Source organism: Orbicella franksi, chromosome 13 (genome assembly GCF_964199315.1).
Source record: "Orbicella franksi chromosome 13, jaOrbFran1.1, whole genome shotgun sequence".
Lineage (NCBI taxonomy): Eukaryota > Metazoa > Cnidaria > Anthozoa > Scleractinia > Merulinidae > Orbicella > Orbicella franksi.
The window spans coordinates 12,256,038-12,277,437 of NC_138157.1; the positions used below are offsets into that span (position 1 = coordinate 12,256,038).

A 21,400-nucleotide genomic window follows, 5' to 3' on the forward strand; every position below is an offset into this window, starting at 1 on the left:
TTAGCCTAACATGAGCATTATTTCGGCTGACCGGAGGCTTACTATTTACGCCACAAGTGTCTGTAAGGGCCGTTAACCTTTTCAATTACTGACAGCTAACCACTGTTCAGTCAGTGACATTTAGTCTAACATGAGTGCTATTTAGGCTGACCGGAGGCTTACTATTTAGGCTAACCATAGTGCTATGTCGTCATTTCACCAGTTTGTGGTTTAAAAATGCTCCAGTGGAACCCTCACTTGACAACAACATTCTCGAACATTCTCGAAAAGTTTAACAAGCGTTCAGAGCAGTTTACAGATCGTTCACACTCATAAAAGCCATTTCACACGATTAATAACGTTCCGAATAGACATAAGCTCGAAAAATTTTTTTTTGCAAGTGAACTTCAATGAATGACAAAAAACGGAAGCTCGCTTTTATTTTGAAAAAAACAATAGCTCCCTTATCTGTCAAGTGGCCCGCGATCAAAGTAAGACCAACAAACGAGAGCGTCCGGAAAAACACAGAACTGAAAAGTGGCCGCGGTTTATTGCGTGTATGGCGTTTATGGCGTTTATAGCGTTTATGACGTTTCTGGCACTTTTGGCGTTTTTGGCTGTCTTTTTTAGTTGAAAATCTAGATAAATTGTCAAGTGGGCCGCGATCAACGCGAGACCCACGAGATCAGAGCTCCCGGAGAAAACACATAATTAAAAAGTGGCGTTTATGGCGTTTATGGCTTGTATGGCGTTATTGGCGTTTTCGGCTGTCTTTTCTGGTTGAAAATATAAATAAATTGTCAAGTGGCCCGCGATCAACGCGAGATTCACGAGAGCTCCCGGAGAAAACACAGAACTAGAAAGTGGCGTTTATGGCGTTTATGGCTTGTATGGCGTTATTGGCGTTTTTGGCTGTCTTTTCTGGTTGAAAATGTATATAAACTGTCAAGTGGCCCGCGATCTACGCCAAACACGCGAGAGCTCTCGGAGAAAAAACAGAACTAAAAAGTGGCGTTTATGGGGTTTTGGCGTTTTGAGCTGTCTCCGCGCGCATCGACGTAATTTCGTAATAAATTAACAAAGAACACGCGCGCCAAATTATCATGCTTTATGACGTTATTGTGTTCTGGCTGCCCACTTTATGTAAATGGCTGCCCCTGAAAAAGACGCCTAGCATCTCTTCTACGTTACTCTTGTGCTTATCTAAAAAGAGGGAACCATGTTTTGAAGATCAAGACAAAGCAGATATAGAATGCTAGAGCTGGAAAACGAGCGTTTCAGGGGCGGTGAAAATAAACCTTGGGACCTTCGCGGAATCAAATAGAAAGAATAGTTAATGGACGGTTTCCGTGAGGAAATTTTTGCGAGATTAGACCAGTCTTGTGGAATGTATGGAGGTCGAGTGCAGACCGTCGGCCTACTAGGCCGCCTGACTTTTCTTCCTCTGTAAAATGGAAGCAAAACACCTTAAATTATAACTCGACAAACGTCAAGTCAGCCAATTTTTTTAAAATTCTTTCCTACACGCAGCATTTATGATTTAGAGCAATTGTCGACGCATTTTCATATATCATTTTAAACGCACAACGGCTGAAATCGGAAAGCAAGCACCAAGAGCATGATGTCCCGTAAATTGTATACAGCATCCGGGCTATCTGTGCTTTCACAGTGCCTCTCATCCCCCTCTCCCCTCTTCCCCACCCACGGCAAGGAGTACAAGTGGGTACAATTTAGTTTTTAACGGACTTGAAGTTGAAAGAGGTGCACAGGGAGAGGCAGTGGGCTAACGGTTGGCTTCGAGGGACCAGTAACCTGTCTCAAATATAATTGAAGTAAATCGAAAGAGGTACAGCTTGTAAGCACTTTCCTGACATACAACAACCGTTTCTATGGGCACTGCTATATCAAACATGAATTACCTAACTTTGAACGCGAGTCTCAATGGGGTTAACCGTCAACCATCAAAGGGCCAAAAATTAACCGTCAACTGTCAAAACGCAATATTTTTACCGTAAACCGTCAAATGAGCAAGCCAATATTAGCAGTCAAATGTCTCTGATATCCTTAATTAAGAATTAATTAAGTTGTGCTGTTTATAAATGATCGTTTTAATTTACCACAAAAATGCATTTATGTGCAAGTCCTTTAACTTCTACTCACGGGTGCAAGTGATTGATACGTTCAACGGTAACAAAGGTGATGTAATTACATAAATGAGACACAGTTGAAGCTAACAACCTAATTTGTAGTGGACAAATTAAAGAACTAAAATTGTATCCTTTTAGGAAAAAAAATTAAGTCAAATTTGCGCTGTAATTTCGTGTTATAAACGTTATTCCGAAAAAATAACCGTCCACCGTCAAATGACATAAAATATAACCATAAACCGTCAAACCGGCTTGTTGTTAACCGTCAAAAAAACCCCATCCCCCACCATTGAGACACTCCTTCACTGGTGAAAATATGGCGTCAGTTTTTCGTCAGTAAAAGACAACCATAAGTCGTCAGTGACATGTTAGCGCTGATCAGATTACGACACAGCGTACAATCTTGAAACGAAAGTACTTTTTACAATTAAATGGTTTTTAAGATCAAGATTTAGAGACACTCAAGACAACTCTCTTCTGGAAGCCATACTGTATATTTACAACTGTCATGTTCCTAGCGATAACAACTTTTACAACAATTTTCAGCAATTCCATGGAAATCAGTTTTGTAACAAAAAAACTGAAGCATTTACACACTTGCGCGATATAGAGTCAGCAACATACTGAATATAGTTAGCTACAAGACCTAATCATTGCATTAAAATCTAAAACCATTGAACTAAACCCATTATTGACCATTTGTGTATGAGAGGGAGGCACGTTCAGAATCACCAATTTGGATCCGCCTAAAAATTCAAATTAGTTAAAGTGGTGTTGATTTTAAAAGCATCAGAGAGGGAACCAGCACCAGAAGCACCAATATCGTTACAACTCAAATCCATATAAGTCAATACCGTTTACACTCAAATCCATATTAGTCAATACGGTATTGACTTTAATAGCATCAGAGAGGGAACCAGCACCAGAATCACCAATATTGTTAAACCTCAAATCCAAATTAGTCAGTACGGTATTGACTTTAATAGGATCAGAGAGGGAATCAGCACCAGAATCACCAATATTGTTGAAACTCAATCCAAATTAGTCAAGGCAGTATTGACTTAAATAGCATCAGAGGGGAAACCAGCATCAGGATCACCAATCTCGTTATCCCTCAAAGCCAAAGTAGTCAATACGGTACTGACCTAAATAGCATCAGAGAGGGAAGCAGCACCAGAATCACTAATATTGTTCCAACTCAAATCCAAATTAGTCAATACGGTATTGACCTTAATAGCATCAGAGAGGGAAGCAGCACCAGAAGCACCAATCTTGCTCCAACTCAAATCCAAATTAGTCAATACGGTATTGACTTTAATAGCATCAGAGAAGGAAGCAGCACCAGAAGCACCAATCTTCCTCCAACTCAAATCCAAATTAGTCAATACGGTATTGACTTTAATAGCATCAGAGAGGGAAGCAGCACCAGAATCACCAATATTGTTGTCACTCAAATCCAAATTAGTCAATACGGTATTGACTTTAATAGCATCAGAGAGGGAAGCAGCACCAGAATCACCAATATTGTTCTTACTCAAATCCAAATTAGTCAATACGGTATTGACTTTAATAGCATCAGAGAGGGAAGCAGCACCAGAATCACCAATACTGTTCTTACTCAAATCCAAATTAGTCAATACGGTATTGACTTTAATAGCATCAGAGAGGGAAGCAGCACCAGAATCACCAATATTGTTCCAACTCAAATCCAAATTAGTTAATACGGTATTGACTTTAATAGCATCAGAGAGGGAAGCAGCACCAGAATCACCAATATTGTTCCAACTCAAATCCAAATTAGTCAATACGGTATTGACTTTAATAGCATAAGAGAGGGAAGCAGCACCAGAAGCACTAATATTGTTCCAACTCAAATCCAAATTAGTCAATACGGTATTGACTTTAATAGCATCAGAGAGGGAACCAGCACCAAAATCACCAACATTGCTCCAACTCAAATCCAAATTAGTCAATACGGTATTGACTTTAATAGCATCAGAGAGGGAAGCAGCACCAGGAGCACCAATACTGTTCTGACTCAAATCCAAATTAGTCAATACGGTATTGACTTTAATAGCATCAGAGAAGGAAGCAGCACCAGAAGCACCAATATTGTTAAACCTCAAATCCAAATTAGTCAATACGGTATTGACTTTAATAGCATAAGAGAGGGAACCAGCACCAGAATCACCAACATTGCTCTCACTCAAATCCAAATTAGTCAATACGGTATTGACTTTAATAGCATCAGAGAGGGAAGCAGCACCAGAATCACCAATTTTGTTATATCTCAAATTCAAATTAGTCAATACGGTATTGACTTTAATAGCATCAGAGAGGGAACCAGCACCAGGAGCACCAATACTGTTCTTACTCAAATCCAAATTAGTCAATACGGTATTGACTTTAATAGCATCAGAGAGGGAAGCAGCACCAGAATCACCAATATTGTTCCAACTCAAATCCAAATTAGTTAATACGGTATTGACTTTAATAGCATCAGAGAGGGAAGCAGCACCAGAAGCACCAATATTGTTCCAACTCAAATCCAAATTAGTCAATACGGTATTGACTTTAATAGCATCAGAGAGGGAACCAGCACCAGAATCACCAATCTTGCTCCAACTCAAATCCAAATTAGTCAATACGGTATTGACTTTAATAGCATCAGAGAGGGAAGCAGCACCAGAATCACCAATATCGTTCCAACTCAAATCCAAATTAGTCAATACGGTATTGACTTTAATAGCATAAGAGAGGGAAGCAGCACCAGAATCACCAATATCGTTCCAACTCAAATCCAAATTAGTCAATACGGTATTGACTTTAATAGCATCAGAGAGGGAAGCAGCACCAGGAGCACCAATACTGTTCTGACTCAAATCCAAATTAGTCAATACGGTATTGACTTTAATAGCATCAGAGAAGGAAGCAGCACCAGAATCACCAATATTGTTAAACCTCAAATCCAAATGAGTCAATACGGTATTGACTTTAATAGCATCAGAGAGGGAACCAGCACCAGAATCACCAACATTGCTCTCACTCAAATCCAAATTAGTCAATACGGTATTGACTTTAATAGCATCAGAGAGGGAAGCAGCACCAGAATCACCAATATCGTTCCAACTCAAATCCAAATTAGTCAATACGGTATTGACTTTAATAGCATCAGAGAAGGAAGCAGCACCAGAAGCACCAATCTTCCTCCAACTCAAATCCAAATTAGTCAATACGGTATTGACTTTAATAGCATCAGAGAGGGAACCAGCACCAGAATCACCAACATTGCTCTCACTCAAATCCAAATTAGTCAATACGGTATTGACTTTAATAGCATCAGAGAGGGAAGCAGCACTAGAAGCACCAATTTTGTTATATATCAAATTCAAATTAGTCAATACGGTATTGACTTTAATAGCATAAGAGAGGGAAGCAGCACCAGAAGCACTAATACTGTTCTTACTCAAATCCAAATTAGTCAATACGGTATTGACTTTAATAGCATAAGAGAGGGAAGCAGCACCAGAAGCACTAATACTGTTCTTACTCAAATCCAAATTAGTCAATACGGTATTGACTTTAATAGCATCAGAGAGGGAAGCAGCACCAGAAGCACCAATATTGTTCCAACTCAAATCCAAATGAGTCAATACGGTATTGACTTTAATAGCATCAGAGAGGGAAGCAGCACCAGAATCACCAATATTGTTCCAACTCAAATCCAAATTAGTTAATACGGTATTGACTTTAATAGCATCAGAGAGGGAAGCAGCACCAGAATCACCAATATTGTTCCAACTCAAATCCAAATTAGTCAATACGGTATTGACTTTAATAGCATCAGAGAGGGAAGCAGCACCAGAAGCACCAATATTGTTCCAACTCAAATCCAAATGAGTCAATACGGTATTGACTTTAATAGCATCAGAGAGGGAAGCAGCACCAGAATCACCAATATTGTTCCAACTCAAATCCAAATTAGTCAATACGGTATTGACTTTAATAGCATCAGAGAGGGAAGCAGCACCAGAAGCACCAATATTGTTCCAACTCAAATCCAAATGAGTCAATACGGTATTGACTTTAATAGCATCAGAGAGGGAACCAGCACCAGAATCACCAATCTTGCTCCAACTCAAATCCAAATTAGTCAATACGGTATTGACTTTAATAGCATCAGAGAGGGAAGCAGCACCAGAATCACCAATATTGTTCCAACTCAAATCCAAATTAGTCAATACAGTATTGATTTTAATAGCATCAGAGAGGGAAGCAGCACCAGAATCGTCTATATGGTATGTACCTATACCCACATGAGTCAAAGAGGTATTTACAGTAAGAGCCTCACAGAAATACTCAAAGTTCAACGATCCATCAAGTAGTGTTTCACCATAGAACTCTAAAGCCGTAATGTCGAGGTGGGAACCAAAAGTATGCAACAACTGCGATTGAAGGTTTTTCTTATGGGTTGCGCACTCCTCTACACAGTCAAACGCGAATTTCAGATTCCTGCTTATTTGACTTTCGCCGTTTATATGTGCGGCGATGCTTTTTACAAGACACACTGTGTATTCTTTGCATCGTGAGACAACAATTCCACTCATGAACAAAAACACTTGGTTCAGTTCAGCTAAATATCTCTCATCAGTCACTACTGTGTCACAGTCAATTTCTCCGCTGAGAATCTTCGAAGCGAGATAGAAACCACTAAAGAATTCTTGAAAGCTCTTGTGCGTAAATCCGTAACGCACACAACGTCTTCTTGGACTACCTAGACTGACTTGGACTGATAAAAATCCAAACTTAGTTAAAAGACTTAAAACAGTCGAACTGCAATCAAATCTGCTTTCTTCAATATATAGCTGTCCTTCACACAGAGATTTGAACGCCATATGCCCCAGATCTATCAGCTCTTTCTCGTACACTTTAATCAGGTCGTCTTTGGTACTCGCCAATTGGTTCTTCCCTTCATATCTTTTCAAAACACAGAGTACAATTCAATGTACAATTGAGTCCTGCTCGTCGGAAAAGAACCCTGGAAATCTTCGCAAAGAAGACAAAGTAAAGTGGTGTTTAAAGGATTTGCCATCAATTCACGTAAGTCTCGAGATCCTGACCGGGGTGAAAGTTGGTTTAGGAGTTTGCGAGCCAAAGGTCTGTTGTTTTTAAAATACTTGAAGATGAAACTTTCTGCATCTTCCGTAGTGAATCCCACAATTTCCCATAGGGTGTCACAGAACCGTCTAAATTTCATTCCAACTTCATGTCTAGATGTGAAAACGATGCGACATTTAGAGAACTCTCTACCGTCAGCAAGTTTTAAGTACATGGCCAGTTTACTAGGATCTTCATCTAAACCATCAAGTACTAACAAAACTTTGGACTGATTTTCACGGATGAATTTGAAAATGTTTTCTTTGGATTCTTTGTTAATATCTTCGGGGAGAATTTGTTCTTCGATATCATGGCATCTAAGCAGTAGCAGCAATTGGATTTCTGGAAAAGACGCGTCCCATTCTTCCCGTCTATTTGCCCAGTCATACGCCAGCTTTTGGCAGTAAGTTGTCTTTCCCATACCAGGATCTCCTTCAATCAAAACAGTCCGTGGCTTCTGACTTCCTTCATGCGCCTTGAAGATAGCTGTCATGTTGGTGATTTCTTCAGCCAATGTTCCTCTATTTTTTTCTTTGTTCAAAAACCTGAGCCTGGTGAAAATCTCATCCAGATGAAAGCTGAAATCTTCACACCATGGTACTGGCAGCACACGGCCTTGACGGGTTTTGTAGAGCTGGCGGATCCTTTCTATCTCATGCGCTGGATAAGACATGCCTAGAAAAAGAGAAAAAGACAATAAATTAGATTAGAAAATACGCTTTTTATTTTAACCAAGCTAAGAAATAAAAATTACTTCAATTAAACCTGAGAGGCAAAAATTATATAATTTGCAATTATGTTTATTTACCATGCATACGATATCAGGAATGTTTATGATGTCGACTTGCTTGATCTCTCGTTTGGCACTTGATAAATAAAAGTTTTTGAATTCTATAGGACCATTGCCTTATCGGAATTTTCAGGCACTGCGCTCTAACAGCAAAGACCGCTTTGACTTTCAGCACTACTGAAAAGCTATAGTATGACATAAACGTAACAAACTGACTTTGCTATGGCAATGTACTAGATAAATATTATGAATAAATGTTGACCGGTAAAATGTCCTTCTCCTGAAGAATCACAGAATCAAAATTTAAAAGGTATACATTTGAAATTATCAAAGTAGAGGGAGCCAGAGTTAAAAAGTCCGAATATGCCGTTATTAATACTAAATCAAAAGACAACACTATTCTCCTCTTTCAAAACAGTTGCAAATAACTTGGTACTCATCAAATTTTGTTTAGTCTTGGAAAATGCAAGTTAAACTAAGGTAAAACATTTTAAGCCTTTAACCTCGGTGTTCTATTTTACCTCAAACAACAACTGGAAGCTGCATATAGTTATATGTAACTGTCCCCGTCCCCCGGGGGTGGGTGGGGGGGGGGGGGTGGAATTGGGCGCTGTTATCGCGAGAAATTGAAGCTGAGTACGTAAAAGCTGAGCACGCAAAAATCTCTCTTGAACGAGGCAATTATTTCAATGTTTTGTTGGAAAGTGCACTCATAGGGAAATTTGTTAAAGTTTTCTTTGAGTTTTGCATGTTCTTTTTGGCTTACTCTCTTTGGCAGTTTTGCTGACATGTACCGTTTCTCTGCTCGCTGGGAAAATTTCCGTCCTCACAGCTAGGAAAGTGATTATTTTACGGAATGGCGTCCATGACGAGAAAGGCCCTGTTTTTCTCCAATTTTCAGGGGATAAATTCCAAGGTTGACTGCCTGTATTTCTTTGTTTTCTTAAAGTTAGTTGCATTTTCATATGTTCAATAAAAAGGCATTTATGGAATAACATGAAGTCACTGTATCAGCAGATCCGAATACTGACAAGAGTCGGTTCTGACATGATTATTCCATGTCTAACTATTGTTACAACTCACCCTCATCTCCAGAAGATTCCGTCGCACTATCCAGCTCATTCATTTTGTCCTTGATGGAGTCCTCGTTCTTTTTCCACTGCATCAGGAGCTCCTTGTAATGTTCCTCGGTGATAGGGTCCATTTTCTGATGCATGATTTTGTCCATGACGTCACCATAACGATCTCCTCCTAATCTGACCAGCATTTCCCGGATGTTCTCGCAGTAGTTAACAAATACTGCATCATTAACACGGGATTTGTCTGCATGGTCAAGCACAGTATTCATGAAATACCTCACGCGGGCTATGTCAGCCTCGCGGCTTGTGTCTGCTGCATGAGGAGGTACGTCCCAGCCAGCTGTTGGTGGAGTCAACTTACAAACTGTCCTTAACAGAATCATAAGAAGTGTAGGGTCAAAGTCTTTGGATGCCACCGAGGAAGCGCGATCAGGATACAGTTGACCCCATTGCTTTGAAGTGAGGATTCTTTGCTTTCGAAGTGACCGCAGTGTGTCATGATTTTGATAATCTTTCAAATGTTTCCGAAGATTTTGTGGCGGAATGATTCTGTCAAATGTTTCCCTCAGGAATGCCGAACCCACAGTGACCAGAATCTGACACAACTGAGCATAATTGGATTCCTCTTTCGTGGAGGTTAATTTGGGAGTAGTGCCTACAACAGTTCACATAAAAAGACTTCAGTAATGAGTCACCTCTTACAATCTACTTCCTTAGGATGTTATTTAATGCTTTGTTATCATGGTCCTAACGGCCAGGCAATTCTGAATTTCGGTGAAAGACACTGGAATCATAGCACACGGCCAAAACTTTTGAAGCTGACAATAATTCATGCCCACTCCTGAGACAATATAACATTCTTTTAAACAAACATTAATTTTAGCGCTTTTTGCATTCTTCCGAACATTCTTTTTACGTGCGTATTTAATTTATGCGAATTACTCTCTATATTCTATACTCTATATTCTATATGTTGATTTAACTTGGTCATTTGCTTTACTTGTTTTGAGATTTGCTGAGTTGTCTAATCGGTAAGTACATAAGTTTGGTTTTCGTTTTACGACTCTCAATTGAACACCGCTCAAACCCATTGGACTCGTTATTTGATGCTAACTCTTCTTGCGGTCTACCAATAAGCACCACTACTACTAAGTACCGCTAAGCACCAAGGACCTAGGCGAAGTTCATCGTCTTTACAGGGTTTCGTTATTGGTATTAATAAAGATAGGAAGCGTACGTATTTTGGAAGCGTCCGTATTATAGATGTAAATGAACTGTCTAAGAGTGTATGAATTCTGGATTTTTGAGATCAAATTAAGGTTACTTCACACCTTCGCGGGTGCCCTTCAGGAAAAAATTCGCACGTGCTTCAGTTTCAATAAAACCTAAACAAACTATATATCAGTAGAAAGCTTAATAAATGTAGTTTTTGAGAAAAATATAATTTAAGTGACTTTTTCTTTTGGGAAGTGTCAGCAGCCGGTAAACCGTGAAACGACCGAGAGTTGTTCTCGTGAATTAATCGGGTATCGAATGCCGCGGCACGAGCAAAATGGCTGCACAGTCTTATTCAACAGGCATCAATCAACAAAACGGTGTCAGGCTTTTTCGATACTTTGATTGGTTGCCAAGATATCCTAGTCCAAAGTCGAAGAAGCTAAAAATATACGAGACGCGTTGCGTAAATGGTCGCCACGGGAAAAAATATTTCAAATATGATAATTTCCTGCCACCGTTTTGTTTGTTATTATCCGTGGTATGCTTTGGCCAAATTTTACGAAAATCCGTGAAATCTACATACCCTATTAATTCGCTCAAAGTCGACACATTCTACGAGAAATCAAACGCGAGATTTTCGCTCAAAAAGGTTTGTAAACAACTCGCGCCGCCCCACGAGATTATATCGCCTCTTGAAACCGCAAGCCAATGGCGTAACAGGACCTCTTGGCGTCAACTACAATGGGTTAGAATTTCCCGGGAAAAGTGTTGCATTACAGTCACGTTATCGATCTTTTGACCGGCAAGACGAAAGAAAAGCAATCCTGGCAATGGGTAAAGTTGCCAAAGGCAAGAGGAAATCCCGCGTCAAGAAACGAAACGCGTCAACCGAAGGAGAATCAATCGAATCGAGCGAGAACATGAATCCTTATGTACAGGGGGAGGAAGGTTTAGAACGCTCAGAACTCTTTTTGCAGCAGAGTGGCCACGGCCTGTTAGTCGAAGTCCGAGGAACACTCAGGGTTTTTACAACGGCAAATCCATTCGGCTCGTAGTCCAGTCCTGAAACATTACACAACTGAAATCAAAATTCACACTTACATCGGTCGGTCACCTAACGTTCATACCAGACGAAATTCTCGTACTGTTGATATCAACGATGTCTTATTTGTGGCGACTTGAAAGAAATTTATTAAAACTAAAGCTTAAACCGACTATTTTAAAAAGGTTTTTTTTTATCATCTGCATCTAAAGTTATCTTCTTGAAACACTGTTATAATACCATGTCAGAGGAAAAGCGAAAATCATGTTTCCTTATAGCTACACTATCACATCGCATCACAGGTGTGATCTCAATTTTGGGTTCAACAAAATTGGGAAAATTCCTGCTATCGAGCTAAAACAGCAAACTAATTGAGAGCCACTTGTTAATTACGTTAAAATCGAGAGAACAAGTATTTTATGTTGGTTTTACTGGTTTATCAAATCCTTGCAACTTACCTTGTCTGGGTTGCAGGCTAACGTAGTGTTTCTCGTGGATGTGTCCCAAAACAAGCGGGCTGGTGCTGCCAACAAGATGATCTGGATTGATGACTAAATCACAGCCAAGACTGCTGATTACACGAATAGGAGTTTTATAGCAGCTTGCTGCGGCACGAAGAATCAAGTGGTCGCCCCATGTGCCATCCTTTTCCATGTTTCTCAAGTAATCAGCCCAAGATGGGTATCCATGGACAAAGTTGAACAAATCTGTTCCATCCGTCTTTGAGAGAAAAAACAATTTAAACTTAATTGAATGGACTAAAACTATCTGACACGATATGACAGTCGTCTTGGCTTATACCAAAATAAACGTTTGGTTGTCAATAATTCACGTTTTTACACTGAATGGGTATTCAAAACCTAGCCCGGTTGTCGCTAGATTTATGGAATTATGTTGACATATAGTTTACTAAATAAGGTAACATCCCTCGATTGAGCCAGGGACACAAAGTTCCTACTGATACCAAAGCTTTTGCTGGTTATTTAGCCCGGCAATAACTATGACTACGTACTAGAGAAAAGACTATAATATTTAAATTCCATTATCAGTTACTCGAAGAGATTTCAGAGCCCTGTTTTCCTAATATTATACAAAGCACACCGTCTTTCGTTCGCATCAGAAGACACTTGTGGACCTCTGACTTACCAGTTTGGGCGAGTTCCTGAGGAATCCGACTAACGTTTCCCGCAGTTCTACTTCCGAAATTTGGATTCCTTTAAGGCTTTGCAGTTGCTCTGACAGTGCGTGGAACATACAGTTTCCAGATCCTGGGTTGTCACAAGTGCTGAATCCCTTGTCCGAAGCAATCTTTTGTAGATTCTCTGTCGCGTCAGTTTTTTCGTTGAACTCGTTTGGATCACTCTCCATTTGCTGCAGATCACGAATACTTTTCATAGCTGGAAGCAGTCAAAATTACTGCCGTTATAATAATCGTCTATCGAATTGGTTAGCTAAGTAAAAGACCACGCGTTCCTCTGGTTAATACCTGATGTTATATATTGCTGCAAGTCATACATACATACAAATACTTTTTCAAGACTAAACGTTGAACTAAAACTAAGAAAGAATAGGAATTGAACGAAATAACAACAAATTGGGGTTTGGAATTTCAGCGTCTACAGCCTTAATCAGGCAATTACTGACTTGGGTTTTGGTTTTGGGTTTCCTAGGTTTTCAGATTGGCTGAGTAGTCTAATTGGTAAGTACATTGGTTTGGTTTTCGTTTTACGACTGTCAATTGAAAACCGCTCAAACCTATTGGACTCACTATTTGATCCTAACTCTTCTGGAGGTCTCGTGTACCACTAAGCACCAAGAAACTGTGTGAAGTTCATCGTCTTCACAATTTTCCATATTAGTATTAATGAAGAGTGTGGAAGTGTCCGTATTATAGAGGTAAATGAACTGTCTAAGAATGTATGAATTCTGGATTTTTGAGATCAAATTAACTGTCCGTGATATAGATGTTCCCGTAAGAAGACGTTCGAGACAGTGTATTAAAATTTTCGTATACTTACAACTTCCTGCAAAGTTACATAACATGATTTATTTATAAATCTGTTATAGTTCTGAGCTGCTATTTACCTGCATGGTCCTCGCCAAGTATCTTCTTGGTACCCTGGGTACTAGAAGTAGACGAAACTGTAGGAGATTTGTGTTTTCGGCTTTGAGTTGGACCGTTAACAAAATTGGTTTGCCCTGCACATAGAAAGGCATTTTAAATTAAACAAAAGATTAGCCACAAAGTTTGCATTTTTGAAAATCATCAGTTCTTCCTGGTATGCCGATTAACACTAATACAGTATTAAAAGTTAAATGAACATGCAAAAGTGCTTCTCACTACTGTTTTTTTTTAGAGGTGAAGTCCAAAAATGTAAACATAACGGCTTCACTGAAACATTACACAACTGAAATCAAAATTCACACTTACATCGGTCAGTCACCCAACGTTCATACCAGAAGAAATACTTATACTGTTGATATCAACGATGTCTTATTTGTGGCGACTTGAAAGAAATTTATTAAAACTAACGCTTAAACCGACTATTTAAAAAAAAATTCTTTTATCATCTGCATCTAAAGTTATCTTCTTGAAACCTTCCTATAATAACATGTCAAAGGAAAACTGAAAATCATGTTTCTTTATAGCTACACTATCACATCGCACCACGGGTGTGATCTGAATTTCGGGTTCAACAAAATTGGGAAAATTCCTGCTATTGAGCTAAAACAGCAAACTAATTGGGAGCCACTTGTTAATTACGTTAAAATCGAGAGAACAAATTTTTTGTTGGTTTTACTGGCTCATCAAATCCTTGCAACTTACCTTGTGTTGGTTGCAGACTAACGTAGTGTTTCTCGTGGATGTGTCCCAAAACAAGCAGGCTGGTGTTGCCAACAAGATAATCTGGATTGATGACTAAATCACAGTCAAGACTGCTGATTACACGAATAGGAGTTCTGAAGCAGCTTGATGCGGCACGGAGAACCAAGTGGTCGCCCCATGTGCCATCCTTTTCCATGCTTCTCAAGTAGTCAGCCCAAGATGGGTACCCATAGACAAAGTTGAACAAATCTGTTCCATCGGTCTTTGAGAGCGGAAAAAGTTTAAAGTTAATTGAATGGACTAAAAGTAGCTGACACGATATGACAGTCGTACTGGCCTATACCAAAGTAAACGGCGATTGGTTTTCAATATTCTTAACAATAATTCACGTTTTTACACTGAATGGGTAATCAAAACCTAACCAGGTTGTTACTAGATTTATGGAATTATGTTGACACATAGTTTATTTAAAAAGGTAACATCCCTCGATTGGGCCAGGGACACAAAGTTCCTAGTGATACCAAATCTTTTGCTGGTTATTTTGCCCGGCAATAACCATGATTACGTGCTCGAGAAAGGACTATAATATTCAGATTCCATCATCAGTTTCTCGAAGAAATTTCAGAGCCCTGTTTTCCTAGTATTATACAAAGCACAGTTTCATTCACATCGGAAGACCGCTGACTTACCAGTTTGGGGGAGTTCCTGAGAAATTCGACTAACTTTTTCCGCAGTTCAGTCACCGAAATTTCGATTCCGTTCACGCTTTGAAGTTGCTCTGACAGTGCGTAGAACATACAGTTTCCAGATCCTGGGTTGTCACAAATGCTGAATCCCTTGTCTGAAGCAATCTTTCGCAGATTCTCCCTTGCGTCAGTTTTCTTGTTGAACTCGTTTGGATCACTCTCCATTTGCTGCAGATCACGAATACTTTTCATAGCTGGAAGCAGTCAAAATTCTTGCCGTTATAATAATCTTCTATCTAATTGGTTAGCTGAGTAAATGATCTCGCGTTTGTCTGGTTTATACATAATTTATCACTGCAAGTCACGATGAAACATTGTAAAAACATTGTATTGTATTGTCGAAAGTAGTCACGCAATTACTGTCTTGGGTTTTGGTCAGTTTGGGTTTCCTGGGTTTTCAGATTGGCTGAGTAGTCTAATTGGTAAGTAATTGGTTTGGTGTTTTCCTTTCACGACACTCAGTTAAAAGCCGCTCTAACCTATTGGACTCATTATTTGATCCTTACTCTTCTTGAGGTCTCGTGTACCACTAAGCACCAAGAACCTAGGTTAAGTTCATCGTCTCCTCAATTTTCCATATTAGTATTAATGAAGAGTATGGAAGTGTCCGTATCCTAGAAGTAAATGAACTGTCTAAGAATGTATGAATTCTGGAATTTTGGCAACAAATATTAACTGTTCTTAATATAAAGGTGTCTGTAAGAAGAGGTTGGAGTGTATTACAATTTTCGTAATCTTACAACTTCCTGCAAAGCTGGACATAACGTGACTTATTTATAAAATTTTTACAGTTCGAAGCTGCCATTTACCTGCATGGTCCTCGACAAGCATCCTCTTGGTATCCTGGGTACTAGAAGACGATGAAACTGCAGGAAATTTGCGTTTTCGGCTTTGAGCTGAATCTTTAACAAAATTGGTTTGACCTGCATACAGAAAGGTATTTTAAATTAAACAAAAGAGAAGCCATTTTTGAAAATCAGCAGTTTGGCCTGGTATGCCGATTAACACTAGTACTATTAAACGTGCTTCTCAGAACTGTTTTTGGGTGAAGTCGAAAAATATCAACATAACGGATTCACTAAGACATTACAGACCTGAAATCAAAATTCACACTTACACCGAATTAGTTTGGTCATACTTTAGACAGCCGGGTCCAGTGTGCAGTTTATCATTCTTGATGTGTGGTGATACAAAATTTGTTTAAAAACGTCTTTTCTCGTGACAGTCACTATCACTTGTTATAAATTTGTAGATCTTTTACAAAAATTTCCCAAAAGTACATACCATCAACGAGGGTTAACATTTGGTTAACAAGACCTTGACTTTGTTTGTCCCACCCATATTTCTTCTTGTAGGAAGAACGCAACTGTTTAGCCTCCTGAAGTCTTGTCTCTCTATCTTGATTCCAAACTTTCTTAATGGCTTCAGCCCACACCAGAGGATCCTCGGAATCAATCACACATGCTGAACCAAACGGTACTTTACGCAGGGCTTCTCCAAATCCTGAGTTCTTGCTGACAAGTACAGGGAGACCAGCTGATAATGCCTCTAGACCTGTCAAGCCAAATCCTTCTGTTCTGGAAGGCATCAGTACAAGATCTACTTCGCAGAACAATCGTTCCAAATCCTCTCTGCTTTGCAGGCAACTTCTAACTGTCAGGCGGAGAGCAGGAAGACCACACTCAAGCAGACGCTTTGCTATGTCCTCGTGCTTTCCTTCAGGGGCACCAACGAAAACAAGATGAGCATCACTCAACTCAGCGACAGCTTTGCCAGCAACATCAAAACCTTTCAACTGAAAATCTTCAGCATCTCCGCGGCCAAACACTAAAATGCCACATCGTTCTCTCTCTTCAGCAGCATGTTCAATATTCAGAAATTCATCAAAGACACCAGGGGTAATGTTAAGAATGCTTTCATCTTTCTTACACCAGCGAAGATATCTGCGAAAGGCCTCGCACAACTTCGGCCCAACTCCCACAACGAAGTCAGCCTTTTCGCAAAGTTCCACTTCTACTTTGTGCTTCTTCTCGCCCGTGGAAATCGGATTTTGGTAGGACTTAAACATCCCTATTTCCTCTGGGTCTGTGTGGACAACTTGAATCCACTTACATTTGTGAGATTCCCTTATTATTTGTGCTTGGTGACCAAGCTTCACCCCATGACCAACGATGACATCAATTTGCAAATGATTTGGCGGAAAGCTGAGCAATTCTAGTCCCTCAAAACCAGGCCGTCGTGTTGCTTTAACAAGTTTAATGTGGTGACCAAGGGCCGTTCTCTTGTCTTCTTCGCTGCACTGTGGAACAAACAAAGAGATTTCCACCTCAGGACATTTAGCCAACTCTATGGCTAATTCTCTGTTTAAGGTGGAGAGTCCGCCTTTAGTTGATCTCCATTCTGATGCTAGTATTGTTACGCATAATTTGCCAGAGGTTGGATGAAGCTCGCCACATTTCCTTTGTGAAGAAGACGTCATGGCCACATGCCAGGAGATCAGACTCCTACGAGGAAAAAAGAAACAGACTTGTAAAAACCATATAATTGTCGACATTTTATACATTTTGCCCATTTTATACTTTGCATCTGATTGGTGCAGCCATTTGGTTTCTTTAGCTAAACAGAAAGATTAAGTAAACCAAGCAAAGTAATTTCAGTTTTATTTTGCGAGATCAACAATCCATATATCTCTGTTAGACATAGAGTGAAGCTAAAATAATTTCCACTTCATCTGTAATAGGCCATTTTTGATCTATTGAAATTCAGCTTGATAGTGAGGTCTAAAGGACACAAACAAAAGAAATGAATAAACATGTTCATTCAGTTTCCTTTATTTGTATCCTCTAAGCCTCACTGCCATGCTGAATTTTAATATATCGAAAACGGTCTATTAATCATTTTGATACTACATTCTCAAACTCATTAACAATTCATCAGGTTTGCAGTACAAAGGAAATAACGACCGCGACGGTGTTTGGATATCTTATCTTAATTAGCATAGATTTTTACGATTTTATTTCTCCATTTCCTTCTTAGTTTTAGTTTCGGTTTTGAAAAACATTTAGCTGAGAAAAAAACTGCGATAAAATATTTTTTGGAAACATCATTATAAAAAGGTAAAAAAGCTCAAAAGCTAGGCGACGTTTCGACGTTTTCACAATATCATTATCAAGCCAAAAAGTTAAGGAACTAAAATCTTAAAATACTAATAAGAACAATAGTATCTAATTAAGTAGTAACAAAGAAAATGCTACTGGTTAAACAAAACGTTTTCGTACGTATTCAGTCCCGCTGGGTATTCAAAGTAGGCTTGAGTTTTTGTGATGTGAAGCATTTCGAATAATAAACAATCGAATTTGCTCTGACACGTTCTCAAAATATTAAAATGGCTCTCATTCAGTAGGTAGTTACTGCCGTGAGCTTCAAGAAAATGTTTCCCAATTGCCGAGTGTCTGTGTTTAGCAACGTGTTGAAAAAGGTGGCGGGCTGTATAGCCCACATAATCTGCATCACACAGATATTTCATCGAATTTTTTTAGTTTGGAATGAGGAAATATTTCAAACACTCAAGAAAGTGTTTGACCACATTTCCAAACACCTCGAAGTTCCGCAAAAATACGACACTACGGGACGTATTTTTTACTCTCCTGTCGATGTTTGGAAATGTGGTCAACACGGACTTTCTTGTTTGATATACAGTTGAACCTCTCCACCAGTTAACGGCCACGTTGTGGACAGAAGAGTGGCCGTTAAAATTAGGGGTCCAATATGATACCTCGATTTCTTCGGAGGTGCAACATTTTTATCTTTAAAAGATGGTTATTGTAGCATATAAATACGTAACACAATGAAAATATATCGATAATACAGAAACCAAAAAGGGCAGCGCGGCCAACGACGCGCGGTATGAACTCAATTCTCGTCAACTTTTACACTAAAAAATGGCGTTCCCTTTGCACCGTTCGTCAGTCGTTGATTGACTGGTCTTTGTCGCGAGGTTGGGACGCGTTTTAGTGGGTAAAATAAGAGTAAATGTATGGACTGTCCGCCGGGACGAAAAAAGTAGCCGTTGTAGAGAGGTGGTCGTTAGTGGAGGGTCGACTGTATTACGTCAAACCTCTATAAAGCGGACCCTCGACGAATGCTTTAATGTCCTTAATATAGGGTGACCGCTTAAAACAGATTCCTACAGAACACCTTATATTATAAGCCAGAAGCCATTATTGGGAGTATTGGGATTAATCTCGTGACCATATCGATGTCACTGCGTTCATTCGTTTTGTTACGAAATCGGAATGGAGTAAAAATTGGTCGACAGCTAGGCAGATCACGCTGCAACGTTCAAGTGATCAAGCAAGTGAAAAGCACACCGCAACTCAATCGTAAACACTCTTTTTCTTTAGTCTTCGTATTGTAGCTTAATTTAGCTCTTATTAGCCAAGCAGGAGGTCTGTATGGGAGAATCTTGAACCACGTCGAGAGTAAGATTCTCCCATACTGCCCGACTGAGCTCGGTTAATAAGAACTATTACATGGCAAACAAGGAAAATTCAATTTTGTTCAATGTAACCGGTTTGTACTAGTTGACATTTTGCTTGCGAACGGCGATGAGCTGAACTTAAATCTGCCAAAGTTTGCTCGTCCTCTTTCCCTTTTTTGCTATTGATTTCTAGAACTAATATTTTTCTTCGCAAAATGTAACCGGTCTTAGATACCGGTCTAGATGGGAAAACATGGGAAAAAGTAGACCACGGTCAATATCAATTTCAGCCAATGTAATTCATGAATTCGGTAGTTCTCAGTCCTTGTGTAACAAAGCCATATAATAACAAGAAATAACACGCAAACTGCAGTGATAAACATGGCAATAAAACGCATGGTTAGAAAGCAAACCTTACACCTTTTTACTTGACACTTCGTGTGTTTCAACATACATTTTCAACTCAGACTTGAGGCAGATCAAGAATACGAGAGAGATAATATTTTGTAAAAATCAGCGCAGTTCTCGATCAAACTGGACAAAATATTCGATGTTATAATAATAACCTAAGTTATTCTCGCGTTTTGATTGGTTCTCGCCAATGATCTATTAGAGGACAGACGCACAATTGACGTCGTCATTTTAAAGTTTTCCCTCTGTGTTTTAAAATGGCAGAAAGTTTTGAGAGTTAAGATAATATTTTAAGTGACTGGACGAAAGATAAGGTTGAAAAAAGTCTAGTCGAGGCATTGAACAGGTACAAGAAGCAGGAAGAGGAAGGAAAAAGCCGGGTTTTTTTTTAGAAAATAACTCAGAAAAATACTCTAGCAGTCTCAGTCGGCAGTCGAGCGAGACTAAATCAAACACAAAATTGGTTTTGAAATTACTTTAAGATAAGACTCGAAACCATTACTTTCTCTCGAATTTAACGACCCCAATAACCAAAATTGTTGTATCATTAATTTTTTAAAGCAATTCAACTTTTCTCATTCTCAAAATCATTGTTGACGCAGATTGCAGGAATGAAACTTCAAAATCAGTTAAAATAAACACATAACCTTGCTTTCCGACGCGAAAGTTCTAGTCCGTTTCAGGGCACAGCAGCGAGCAAAGTATTGTTAACCACGGCTCACGGCCAACTATATCGCAGCTATAGGGTGTCTCCGACACTATATCAAACTGATTTGAGAATCACCTACCACAGAGGACACAAATTTTCACCACCGTCACTAACATTCCTTTCATTTAAAACTCGAATCGAATGGCCTCCAGTGTTGACCGTAACCACAAGTTTTCCGAGCGTACTTTTTCAACTCCTGCAATATTCAAGGCAACATCCAAGCTTTTCGGCTCACAGGGCTACTACAATGACAAAACTGACCTGACTTTTCTAGAATTTTCTTTCTTCTTTGTTCAATTCTGCTTTCACTATAAGTTTTCATTTCACGAGAAGCGATTTTCGAGTCAGGTTTGACATTGGCGTGATTTTCCTGGACCAATCACAATTCTTTGCTACGTATAGCAACCAATGAGATTGCTTCATTTTGTATAGACAATAGATTACGTCAAATTGCTTTTTTTCGGGTTCGCCAAAGTGGGCAAAGGCCGGCTTTCGAGTTATAGAACTTATGGTGAAAGATTCTAAAATAAAAGTTTTATCTGTAGTAGTTTGTTTCTTTATTAGATAAAACAAATAGATTCCATGTTGCCGTGCGTCTGTTCAGTATTATCATCATAGAAGACGTCAAAATGTGGCAAGTACATCAGTGACACACTAGGCTATCGCCTCGTGTGCCACTTTTTGTTCTTACCACATTTTGACGTCATCTGTGATCTATTACTGAACAGACGCACGGCAACATGGAATTTATTTGTCAATTTTTCACTTTTGATCAAGTCAAACGATAATCAAAACATGTTCACTATTACAACATT

General features: G+C 39.3%; 1 pseudogene across 1 annotated transcript in view; it reads right to left on the reverse strand.

Moving 5' to 3' along the window:
• Positions 1 to 2,615: 2,615 nt before the first annotated feature.
• The window catches only part of LOC145466686 (uncharacterized), a 49,821-nt pseudogene continuing 31,036 nt past the window's right edge, over positions 2,616 to 21,400 (reverse strand). The window contains exons 2-12 of the transcript XR_014041968.1: positions 16,270 to 17,489; positions 15,795 to 15,908; positions 14,929 to 15,179; positions 14,240 to 14,501; positions 13,498 to 13,611; positions 12,559 to 12,809; positions 11,871 to 12,132; positions 9,157 to 9,807; positions 5,576 to 7,958; positions 4,248 to 4,741; positions 2,616 to 3,827 (exon numbers count right to left, since the gene is read on the reverse strand). The product of XR_014041968.1 is annotated as an uncharacterized LOC145466686 (transcript). The remainder of the gene's footprint in view (positions 3,828 to 4,247; positions 4,742 to 5,575; positions 7,959 to 9,156; positions 9,808 to 11,870; positions 12,133 to 12,558; positions 12,810 to 13,497; positions 13,612 to 14,239; positions 14,502 to 14,928; positions 15,180 to 15,794; positions 15,909 to 16,269; positions 17,490 to 21,400) is intronic.